We start from the raw sequence: 12,520 nt of genomic DNA on the forward strand, positions 1-12,520 counted from the left end.
GGGTAGATTTCAAACCGATCTTGCAACTCAAACCTGGGCGTTGTGGACCATCAGCAACAGCAGAATTGTATTCAACCACAATCTGTAACGTCATAGCCTGGGATATCGCTCAGTCTACCATTACCATGAAGCCGGGAGACCAACTCTGGTTCAATGCAGAGTGCAGGAGGGCATGGCAGGAGCAGCACCAGGCATACCTAACAATGAGGTGTCAGCCCGGCGAAGCTACAGCACAGGACTACTTGCATGCCAAACAGCGGAAGCAGCATGCAATATTCAGAGCTCAGCAATCCCACAACCAATGGATCAGATCTAAGCTCTGCAGTCCTGCCACATACAGTCATGTTTGGTGGTGGACAATTATAGAACTGGCAGGAGGAGGAGGCTCCACAAATTTCCCCATCCTTAACTATGGGGGAGCTCAGCACATCAGTACAAAAGACAAGGCTAAAGCATTTGCATCCATCTTCAGCCAGAAATGCTGAGTGGAGTTCCTGTGGAGTGAAGTTCCTGTAAGGAACTAGATAGTGAAGTCAGTGTGACTAAGGGGAAGAGTAGGCAGGGAACAGATGATGAACGCAAAGGGACTGGTGGTCTGAGGTGCATTTGTTTTAATGCAAGAAGTGTAGTAGGTAAGACAGATGAACTTAGGGCTTGGATTAGTACCTGGGAGTATGATGTTATTGCTATTACTGAGACTTGGTTGAGGGAAGGGCATGATTGGCAACTAAATATCCCAGGATATCGATGCTTCAGGCGGGATAGAGAGGGAGGTAAAAGGGGTGGAGGAGTTGCATTACTGGTCAAAGAGGATATCACAGCTGTGCTGAAGGAGGGCACTATGGAGGACTCGAGCAGTGAGGCAATATGGGCAGAACTCAGAAATAGGAAGGGTGCGGTAACAATGTTGGGGCTGTACTACAGGCCTCCCAACAGCGAGCGTGAGATAGAGGTACAAATATGTAAACAGATTATGGAAAGATGTAGGAGCAACAGGGTGGTGGTGATAGGAGATTTTAATTTTCCCAACATTGACTGGGATTCACTTAGTGTTAGAGGTCTAGATGGAGCAGAATTTGTAAGGAGCATCCAGGAGGGGTTTCTAGAGCAGTATGTAAATAGTCCAACTTGGGAAGGGGCCATACTGGACCTGGTGTTAGGGAATGAGCCCAGCCAGGTGGTTGAAGTTTCAGTAGGGGACTACTTTGGGAATAGTGATCACAATTCCGTAAGCTTTAAAATACTCATGGACAAAGACGAGAGTGGTCCTAAAGGAAGAGTGCTAAATTGGGGGAAGGCCAACTATACCAAAATTCGGCAGGAGCTGGGGAATGTAGATTGGGAGCAGCTGTTTGAAGGTAAATCCACATGTGATATGTGGGAGGCTTTTAAGGAGAGGTTGATTAGCGTGCAGGAGAGACATGTTCCTGTGAAAATGAGGGATAGAAATGGCAAGATTAGGGAACCATGGATGACAGGTGAAATTGTGAGACTAGCTAAGAGGAAAAAGGAAGCATACATAAGGTCTAGGCGGCTAAAGAAAGACGAAGCTTTGAAAGAATATCGGGAATGTCGGACCAATCTGAAACGAGGAATTAAGAGGGCTAAAAGGGGTCATGAAATATCTTTAGCAAACAGGGTTAAGGAAAATCCGAAAGCCTTCTATTCATATATAAGGAGCAAGAGGGTAACTAGAGAAAGGATTGGCCCACTGAAGGACAAAGGAGGAAAGTTATGCGTGGAGTCAGAGAAAATGGGTGAGATTCTAAACGAGTACTTTGCATCGGTATTCACCGAGGAGAGGGACATGACGGATGTTGAGGTTAGGAACAGATGTTTGATTACTCTTGGTCAAGTCGGCATAAGGAGGGAGGAAGTGTTGGTTATTCTAAAAGGCATTAAGGTGGACAAGTCCCCAGGTCCGGATGGGATCTATCCCAGGTTGCTGAGGGAAGCGAGAGAGGAAATAGCTGGGGCCTTAACAGATATCTTTGCAGCATCCTTAAACACGGGTGAGGTTCCGGAGGACTGGAGAATTGCTAATGTTGTCCCCTTGTTTAAGAAGGGTAGCAGGGATAATCTAGGTAATTATAGACCGGTGAGCCTGATGTCAGTGGTAGGGAAGCTGCTGGAGAAGATACTGAGGGATAGGATCTATTCCCATTTGGAAGAAAATGGGCTTATCAGTGATAGGCAACATGGTTTTGTGCAGGGAAGGTCATGTCTTACCAACTTAATAGAATTCTTTGAGGAAGTGACAAAGTTGATTGATGAGGGAAGGGCTGTCGATGTCATATACATGGACTTCAGTAAGGCGTTTGATAAGGTTCCCCATGGTAGGCTGATGGAGAAAGTGAAGGCGCATGGGGTCCAAGGTGTACTCGCTAGATGGATAAAGAACTGGCTGGGCAACAGGAGACAGAGAGTAGCAGTGGAAGGGAGTTTCTCAAAATGGAGACGTGTGACCAGTGGTGTTCCACAGGGATCTGTGCTGGGACCACTGTTGTTTGTGATATACATAAATGATTTGGAGGAAAGTATAGGTGGTCTGATTAGCAAATTTGCAGACGACACTAAGATTGGTGGAGTAGCAGACAGTGAAGGGGACTGTCAGAGAATACAGCACAATATAGATAGATTGGAGAGTTGGGCAGAGAAATGGCAGATGGAGTTCAATCCGGGCAAATGCGAGGTGATGCATTTTGGAAGATCCAATTCAAGAATGAACTATACAGTAAATGGAAAAGTCCTGGGGAAAATTGATGTACAGATTGATTTGGGTGTTCAGGTCCATTGTTCCCTGAAGGTGGCAACACAGGTCAATAGAGTGGTCAAGAAGGCATACGGCATGCTTTCCTTCATCGGACGGGGTATTGAGTACAAGAGTTGGCAGGTCATGTTACATTGTATAGGACTTTGGTTCGGCCACATTTGGAATACTGCGTGCAGTTCTGGTCGCCACATTACCAAAAGGATGTGGATGCTTTGGAGAGGGTGCAGAGGAGATTCACCAGGATGTTGCCTGGTATGGAGGGCGCTAGCTATGAAGAGAGGTTGAGTAGATTAGGATTATTTTCATTAGAAAGACGGAGGTTGAGGGGGGGACCTGATTGAGGTGTACAAAATCATGAGAGGTATAGACAGGGTGAATAGCAAGAAGCTTTTTCCCAGAGTGGGGGATTCAATTACTAGGGGACATGAGTTCAAAGTGAAAGGGGAAAAGTTTAGGGGGGATATGCGTGGAAAGTTCTTTACGCAGAGGGTGGTGGGTGCCTGGAACGCGTTGCCAGCGTAGGTGGTAGATGCGGGCACAATAGCGTCTTTTAAGATGTATCTAGACAGATACATGAATGGGCAGGAAGTAAAGAGATACAGACCCTTAGAAAATACGTGACATGTTTAGATAGAGTATCTGGATCGGCGCAGGCTTGGAGGGCCGAAGGGCCTGTTCCTGTGCTGTAATTTTCTTTGTTCTTTGTTCTTTGGATGATCCATCTCAGCCTTCTCCTGAGGTCCCCAGCATCACAGATGCCATTCTTCAGCCAATCTGATTCACTCGATGTGATATCAAGAAACGGCTGAAGGCATTGGATACTGCAAAGTCTATGGGCCCTGACAACATTCTGGCAATAGTGCTAAAGACCTGTGCCCCAGAACTATCCATGCCCCTCTCCAAGCTGTTCCAGTACAGCTACAACACTGGCATCTACCTTGTAATGTGGAAAATTGGCCAGGTATACCCTGTCTACAAAAGGCAGGACAAATCCAACCCGGCCAATTACCACCTTGTAAGTCCACTCTCGATCATCAGCAAGGTAATGGAAAATGTGCGCAGTGAGGGGACGTAATAAGAAGACACAGTTACCTGAGTGAGACATTTGCCAGAGTGAAGTTGGAAATTTGGTACACGTGGGAATGTGGTGCAGAGGGGGAAAGAGGGGCTCTTTTTCCTATCTTTTTCTGCCTCCAGCAGCTGGTGAGTCTTCCCCCTTTGACTCCAAGGTAGGTGAGTCCAACTTTCCATTACTTCAGCTTGAATTATTAACTAATTGACTAATTAAAAAATAAGGTTGTACAGAGATGGCAGGGCTGGTGGTGTGCTGCAACTGCAGCATGAGAAAATCTGTGGAATGCACTGCAATCTTGGACATCCATGTCTTCAGTAAGTGTCTGCAGCTTTCACGACTTCAGCTCACAAATGCTGAGCTGGAGACTGAATTGCAGACATTGCGGAGCATCAGGGAGGGGGAGAGTTACCTGGAGACTTTGTTCCAGGAGGCAGTCACACCCCTTAGAGTAGGGAGAACATTATAGATAGCAAATCATCAGGGACAGGAGGGTTTGACTGTGAGTGAGGCAAGTAGGGGGAATCAGCATGTAGTGATGGAGGAGCCTCAGCCTCTGACTTTGTCCAACAGGTACGAGGTCCTTGCTACCTGTGTGGATGTAGAGAAGGACTGCAAGGTGGATGAGCAGACTGACCATGCCACCGTGGTGAAAGATGCCATTCTAGTGGGGGGAGTGAAGAGAAATGTGATAGTGATATCAGGCAGTATAGTCTGGGGTATCGATACTGTTCTCTGTAGCCGCCACCAGGAGCTCTGGCGGCTGTGTTGCCTGCTCGGTGCCAGGGTTAAGGACATCTCCTTGCGGCTGGAGAGGAACCTTAAGTGGGAGGGGGAGGATCCAGTTGTCATGGTCCATGTGGGAACCAATGACATAGGTAGAACCAGAAATGATGTTCTGCTTGGAGAATTTGAGGAGTTAGGGTCCAAACTAAACTGCAGAACATCAAAGGTAATCATCTCCAGATTGTTACCTGAACCGCACGCAAATTGGCACAGGGTCAAGCAGATTAGAGAACTAAACGTGTGGCTCAAAGAGTGTTGTGGGAAGAAGGGGTTTTGATTCTTGGGGTACTGGCATCAGTACTCAGGGAAGAGAGAGCTATTCTATTGGGATGGGCTTCACTTGAACCAGGCTGCAACCCAGTGTCCTGGCCAATCGCATAACAAGGGCTGTGGACGGAGCTTTATACTGACAGAGGTGGGGGGAGGGTTTGAGTAAAGGGAAATTTAGAAATCCAACGAGAGAGGTCAGAGCATCGGAGCAGGATAGTGATGTGGGTAACTCCCAACAGAATGGGACAGGAAGGGACAGAGAGTTTGACAAAAAATGTATATTGGCAAATAAGGTCGTTGCAGGAAATAGAGGTAAAAAAATTAAATTAAAGTTCCTTTATCTGAATGCAGGAAGCATCTGTAATAAGATAAATGAACTAGTGGCACGAATAGAGGGAAATGATGTAGATCTAATTGCCATTACCAAGACATGGTTACAAGGAGATTAAGGTTGGGAAATGAATATTGCAGGGTACACAATATTTTGGAGACACAGGCAGGATGGTAAAGGAGGAGGGGTAGCCCTGATAGTAAAGGATGGCATCAGGACTTTAATAAGAAGGGATCTGGCCTCATAAGATCATGAAGTAGAATCAATTTGAGTGGAAATTAGGAATAGCAGGAGTCAGAAAACACTGAGTGTCACTGAGCAGGTTATTGCTAAGCAAGTGCTGCTTGATAGGACTATCTACGACGCCTTCTATCACTTTACTGATGATTGAAAGTAGACTGATGGGGCGGTAATTGGCCGGGTTGGATTTGTCCTGCTTTTTGTGTACAGGACATACTTGGACAATTTTCCACATTGCAGGGTAGATGCCAGTGTTGTAGCTGCACTGGAACAGCTTGGCCAGGGGTGTGGCAAGTTCTGGAGCACAGGTCTTCAGTACGATGCTGGAATGTTGTCAAGGCCCATAGCCTTTGTTGTATCCAGTGCTTTCAGAGCAGAGAAGGGTAAGGAGATATTTAATAGATGTGTTCAAAGTTATGAGTGGTTTTGATAGAGTAAATAGAGAGAAACTGTTTCCACCGGCAAAAGGGTTGGTAATCAAAGGGTGCAGATTAAAGCTAATAGGCAAAAGCACCAGAGGGGAGATGAGATGAAATTTGTTGATGCACTGCCTGAAAGGGTGGTGGAAGCAGATTCAATAATATTCAAAATGGAATTGAGTACTTCAAACATAAAAAGTTGCATTGCTATGGAGAAAGAGCAGGGGAGTGTGATAATACTATAGTTCTTTCAATGAGTCATCACAGGCACTGAGCTATACGGTTCTATGAACAAGATATTGGTATATCACCTTGCTTTCTAATTGCTCCATATCAACAGGATACTGTTTATCTTATTTTAGACTACTACTTCACCTATTTGTGAGTGTCACACCATGCTTTTCCATACTAATAAAGTATATGACAGAAATTATGGAAAATAAAGCAGTCACGATGTTTTGAAACATGAGGAAAGTGCTTTGATGTCACTGGAATTTTTCAAGATATTGACCTGTCTTCTTGGGACTGAAGCTTGCTTATTTTGAATACCCCAATGCCTTCATCCAACAGACTGGGAGAATTTTAACCCCTAAGAATGGGTAGTTTGGGATGGGTGAGGAGCTGAAATAAGTGAATTCGAGATTACGATCACAACCCATTTCCAATATACCCCTTCCGAGTTTAACAGAGGCACATTTGGATGCTTGCGTGTAACCTACTTGCTGAGGGCAAGACTTTAATTAGTGCCGGTGGGTGAATTTCATTGCTGCAGTTAAAGTCCTTAGGAGACATTAATCAGGTCTTTTCATTTGAATTTTACTTAGCTTTATATTTAATGTGCCCAGCATGGATTTCCTGGCCCATAGGGAAACTAACCAATGAAATGGAGGTGAGATTGGGTTGCAATTCAGTTGAGTATTTAAAATTGTGATAGCCCCATCTGAATAAAACTTCATTAATTACAACTGGTGTTTCAGTTCCTTCTGGCAAATGTTTGGCAGAGAGTTCTTGTATTCATGCAGCTTCTTCTTAACTTTGGAGACTTTCAAACTGACAATATCAGAATGGGAGGCGCATTGGATGTGTTTGACAGTACATTAGAAGAGGTAGACCATCACCATCCACAGCAGCAGCAACGTGCTATGGTAGGATCAGCACATACAGAGGAGGGAGGCACACAGGAGCAATGTGCACAGGAGAGGGACCAAAGTCACAGATGGGACTAAGCACATAACACAGTGTGTTGACAGAGGCTCAGCTTCCTCGACCACTCGGAAGAGCATGTCAGGGGGTGGCACGTGTCTGCCTCCTAGAAGATGGCCTGCTACCTGATAGACCTGGTGGCTAAACATTATCAGTGGCTGTGAAAGTTACCATGACCCTTAATTTTTTAGCCTGTTCTTCCCGGCATGCTACAGGAGACATCTCGAGGGTCTCATAGTCAGCTGCACATAAGTGCATAAGGCAGGTGATATATTTATTGTTTGTCAGGGCTGGGAGTGATGTAAACTTCCCCTATGATGGCAACAGCCAGAATGAGCGGGCATCTGAATTTGCTCCTCTAGCTGGATTCACACAAGTACAGGATGTCATCAATTACACATAAGTGGCAATCTGAACACTACCACAAAACAAGGGGTTCTAATAAACCATAAGGGATATTCATTCATCAATATGCAGCTGCTGTGCAACCACAAAATCAGTTTCATACAGGTATGTGCCAGAATCCCTAACAGCTATCATAATGTATTTATAGAGCAGCATTCCAATGTTCTTGGCCTTTTCATCTCAGGAATCAGACTTAAGAGCTGGCTTGTATCAGGCAAGGGATACCTCCCTTCCAACTTGGCTCGTGACACCTGTGATGAACCTACCAATGAGGGGTATTTCCTCCTCCCATTGCTCTGGAAAATACTGTTCATCCAGCTCCCTCCTGCGTCCAACTGTAATTCCAGTGATGCATTACTGAATATTGGTGCTGCTCTAGCTCCATGTGCATCTATCGTGAACATCTCCTGGCTCCTACAATTTCTATTTGTACATTGGCCCTTTAAAAACAGCTGAGATCGCATCATGTGGGTGTGCATTATGCCTGCTGTGTGTCTTGGAGACGCAAAATCTCGAAGTCAAAATTTATTTCTTCAATTCAGATTGAAAATTCGCACTCACTGACTTGATTTCTGGGTTTTCCCATGCAATTTTCCCCCACCATCCCACCCGTTTTGCCATGCTGAGTAAATATTAATGAGTATTTTAATGGCCTGAATTTTTTGGTCAGTGGCAAAGCAACAGCGTTCACTGCTGACTACAGAGAATTACAAACTTACCTGGTTCATTGGCTGCAGCAAGCACTTGTACTAGCTTTCCCTCAAAGATAGAAAACCAACAGAGAATATTACCATCTTTCGGATAGCCTATTTTTAATAATTATGGCTGTCATAAATATCCCAGATATTGTAAGGGTCTGGGAACTCTCTTCAATATGTATCTCTCCACTTAAAGAGGCACAGAGAGGGGGTTCTTTGTAGTTGCATACACAATGCAACATGAGACAATTTATTAACTGTTATAGATTTATTAAAGAATTTAACATGCCATATACTCTGAGTGGATAAGTATATCACAAGATCAAATAGTACTGAAATAAACAAAACAAAGAACAAAGATAATTACAGCACAGGAACAGGCCCTTCGGCCCTCCAAGCCTGCGCCGATCCAGATCCTCTCTCTAAACATGTCGCCTATTTTCTAAGGTTCTGTATCTCTTTTCTTCCTACCCATTCATGTATCTGTCTAGATACATCTTAAAAGACGCCATCGTGCCCGCATCTACCACCTCCGCTGGCAACGCGTTCCAGGCACCCACCACCCTCTGCGTAAAGAACTTTCCACGCATATCCCCCCTAAACTTTTCCCCTTTCACTTTGAACTCATGTCCTCTAGTAATTGAATCCCCCACTCTGGGAAAAAGCCTCTTGCTATCCACCCTGTCTATACCTCTCATGATTTTGTACACCTCAATCAGGTCCCCCCTCAACCTCCGTCTTTCTAATGAAAATAATCCTAATCTACTCAACCTCTCTTCATAGCTAGCGCCCTCCATACCAGGCAACATCCTGGTGAACCTCCTCTGCACCCTCTCCAAAGCATCCACATCCTTTTGGTAATGTGGCGACCAGAACTGTACGCAGTATTCCAAATGTGGCCGAACCAAAGTCCTATACAATGTAACATGACCTGCCAACTCTTGTACTCAATACCCTGTCCGATGAAGGAAAGCATGCCGTATGCCTTCTTGACCACTCTATTTACCTGCGTTGCCACCTTCAGGGAACTGTGGACCTGAACACCCAAATCTCTCTGGGCATCAATTTTCCCCAGGACTTTTCCATTTACTGTATAGTTCACTCTTGAATTGGATCTTCCAAAATGCATCACCTCGCATTTGCCCTGATTGAACTCCATCTGCCATTTCTCTGCCCAACTCTCCAATCTATCTATATTCTGCTGTATTCTCTGACAGTCCCCTTCACTATCTGCCACTCCACCAATCTTAGTGTCGTCTGCAAACTTGCTAATCAGTCCACCGATACTTTCCTCCAAATCATTAATGTATATCACAAACAACAGTGGTCCCAGCACGGATCCCTGTGGAACACCACTGGTCACACGTCTCCATTTTGAGAAACTCCCTTCTACTGCTACTCTCTGTCTCCTGTTGCCCAGCCAGTTCTTTATCCATCGAGCTAGTACACCTTGGACCCCAAGCGCCTTCACTTTCTCCATCAGCCTGCCATGGGGAACCTTATCAAACGCCTTACTGAAGTCCATGTATATGACATCTACAGCCCTTCCCTCATCAATCAACTTTGTCACTTCCTCAAAGAATTCTATTAAGTTGGTAAGACATGACCTTCCCTGCACAAAACCATGTTGCCTATCACTGATAAGCCCATTTTCTTCCAAATGGGAATAGATCCTATCCCTCAGTATCTTCTCCAGCAGCTTCCCTACCACTGATGTCAGGCTCACCGGTCTATAATTACCTGGATTATCCCTGCTACCGTTCTTAAACAAGGGGACAACATTAGCAATTCCCCAGTCCTCCGGGACCTCACCCGTGTTTAAGGATGCTGCAAAGATATCTGTTAAGGCCCCAGCTATTTCCTCTCTCGCTTCCCTCAGTAACCTGGGATAGATCCCATCCGGACCTGGGGACTTGTCCACCTTAATGCCCTTTAGAATACCCAACACTTCCTCCCTCCTTATGCCGACTTGACCTAGTGTAATCAAACATCTGTTCCTAACCTCAACATCCGTCATGTCCCTCTCCTCGGTGAATACCGATGCAAAGTACAAATATGCAACTCATAATCTTATTTAGAGTCACAGAGTCGTACAGCATAGAAACAGGTCCTTCAGCCCACCGCGTCCATGCCGACCATAATGCCTATCTATACTAATCCCACCTGCCTGCATTAATTCCATATCCCTCTATGCCTTGCTCATTCAACTACCTGTCCAGATGCCTCTTAAATGTTGCTACTGTTCCTGCCTCCACCACCTCCTCAGGCAGCTCATTCCAGATACCCACTATTCTTTGTATGAAAAATTTACCCCTTTGTTCCCCTTTAAACCTCCTCCCTCTCACCTTAAATCTATGCCCTCTAGTTTTAGTCACCCCTACCATGGGAAACAGCCTCTGGCTATCTACCCTATCTATGCCTCTCATAATTTTATATACCTCTATCATGTCCCCTCTCAGCCTACTTCGCTCCAGGGAAAACAGACCCAGCCTATCCAATCTCTCTTTATAACTCAAGCCCTGCAAACCAGGCAACATCCTTGTGAATCTTTTCAGCGCCCTCTCTAGCTTAATCGCATCTTTCCTGTAGTGCAGCAACCAGAACTGCGCACAGTACTCCAAATGCGGCCTAACCAACGTTATGTACAACTGTAGCATGACGTCCCAACTCTTGTACTCAATGCCTCGGCCAATGAAGGCAAGCATGCCATATGCCTTCTTCACCACCCTGTCTACCTGTGTTGCCACTTTCAGGGAACTATGTACTTGCACCCCAAGGTCTCTCTGCTCAACAACACTCCCCAGGGCCCTGCCATTCACGGTATATGTCCTGTCCTGTTTTAACTTCCCAAAATGCATCACTTCACACTTGTCTGCGTTAAATTCCATTTGCCACTCCGGTGCCCACTTTCCCAGTTTATCTATATCCTGTTGTAACCTTAGACAACCTTCTTCACTGTCCACTATATCACCAGTTTTGGTGTCATCTGCAAACTTACTAATCATGCCCCCTACATTCACATCCAAGTCATTAATATATATGACAAACAACAGAAGGCCGAGCACCGATCCCTGCGGTACATTACTGGTCACTGGCCTCCTTCTAACATAGAATCCAAAACTTTAACCTTGTTAATGTTACAGCAAAAATATCTTATAATATCCAGAATATCCATCAAAATTTAAAGTAAACTTTTTTGCTTAAATTCCCCTTAGTTGAGAAATGCTGTTTGAGGATTCGACACTTCTAAACTTTGCTTCCGGACTGTTTCTGACGTATCATCTGACTTTTAGCATGAAAATGTGACCTTCCTGTGTGTGTTTAAAATCCATATCTTTCATTACCATTTCCACTTAATGTTTTACTGAACTTCCTTCGCTGTTGAAGTTGTGAGCATTTATCTGGTCAAAATGTTTATAATTGTGTTTACTTAACCTCTCTTTCCTGTGAGTCCATTCCATTTGTTGGTTCATTATCTATAATTGCCCTTTCCATGGCACCCCAAAGCAATCTCCGGAGCCAACCTGTCTGCACAAACCGATTAAGTTTATTGCTACCACTTACTGACAGGATATTTCAAGATGTGTGTTTATCTTCCAAGCCCCTGACAACAGAGACACAAATGGATTTCCCAACTTGTTTCTGGTTCATAACAGGGACCTTGAAACGTTCTAACTTCTTAAAGGGGAATGTGAGTGATTTCTAAAAGCTTGCCATCCATTCAATCTTTAATTCTAAAAGGCGTATTTTCTATTTCTAAATTCTACTTAATTAAGCCTATTATACCTATATTCCATCACAGTTTGACATTAGTTACATCCCCACCTGATTCCAAAATCTATCATCTATCATCCAGTAATGTACCTGTGTTAGCAGAGAGTTTGCAAAAGCTCCCTTCAATGCATTTTTAAAAAAATATTAAATTAATATTGAATATTAAACTTAAAAAAGTCCTACGAATCAGGAAGTTTGCATTTCAAAAGTTCCATTTTTGGAACTGTTTGGAAATATTTGCACATTTAAATGTGCTTTAGGTAAAGGGGCTCATTTATTTATAGTGCTGAATCTCCCAAGCTGGCTCTGTGCCTGCTAATATCCAGTTTTTAAAAAAGGCATGAATATCAGCGTAACATGTGGGCAATCAGCCCATATTGTCGAATGACAGGTCCCTGCCACTTTACAGAGCGGCTCAATGGGACCACCGTTATACACCTCAGCATTTGCCGCTATTGGGAGCACAAAATGCGGGGCCAGTATATTTCTTGTGCACATTTGCCTTGATGTACTGGAGTTTCAATGAGTAGTCAAGATGGAAATGGCCAT

The 12,520-nt window shown here is 44.5% G+C and overlaps 1 protein-coding gene across 1 annotated transcript in view; it reads left to right on the forward strand.

Moving 5' to 3' along the window:
- Nucleotides 1-12,520, forward strand: part of LOC137372287 (gamma-aminobutyric acid receptor subunit alpha-2-like) — a 449,916-nt gene that overhangs the window by 427,410 nt on the left and 9,986 nt on the right. The gene's annotated exons all lie outside the window — the stretch shown is intronic.

Source organism: Heterodontus francisci, chromosome 1, assembly GCF_036365525.1.
Source record: "Heterodontus francisci isolate sHetFra1 chromosome 1, sHetFra1.hap1, whole genome shotgun sequence".
NCBI classification, from domain to species: domain Eukaryota; kingdom Metazoa; phylum Chordata; class Chondrichthyes; order Heterodontiformes; family Heterodontidae; genus Heterodontus; species Heterodontus francisci.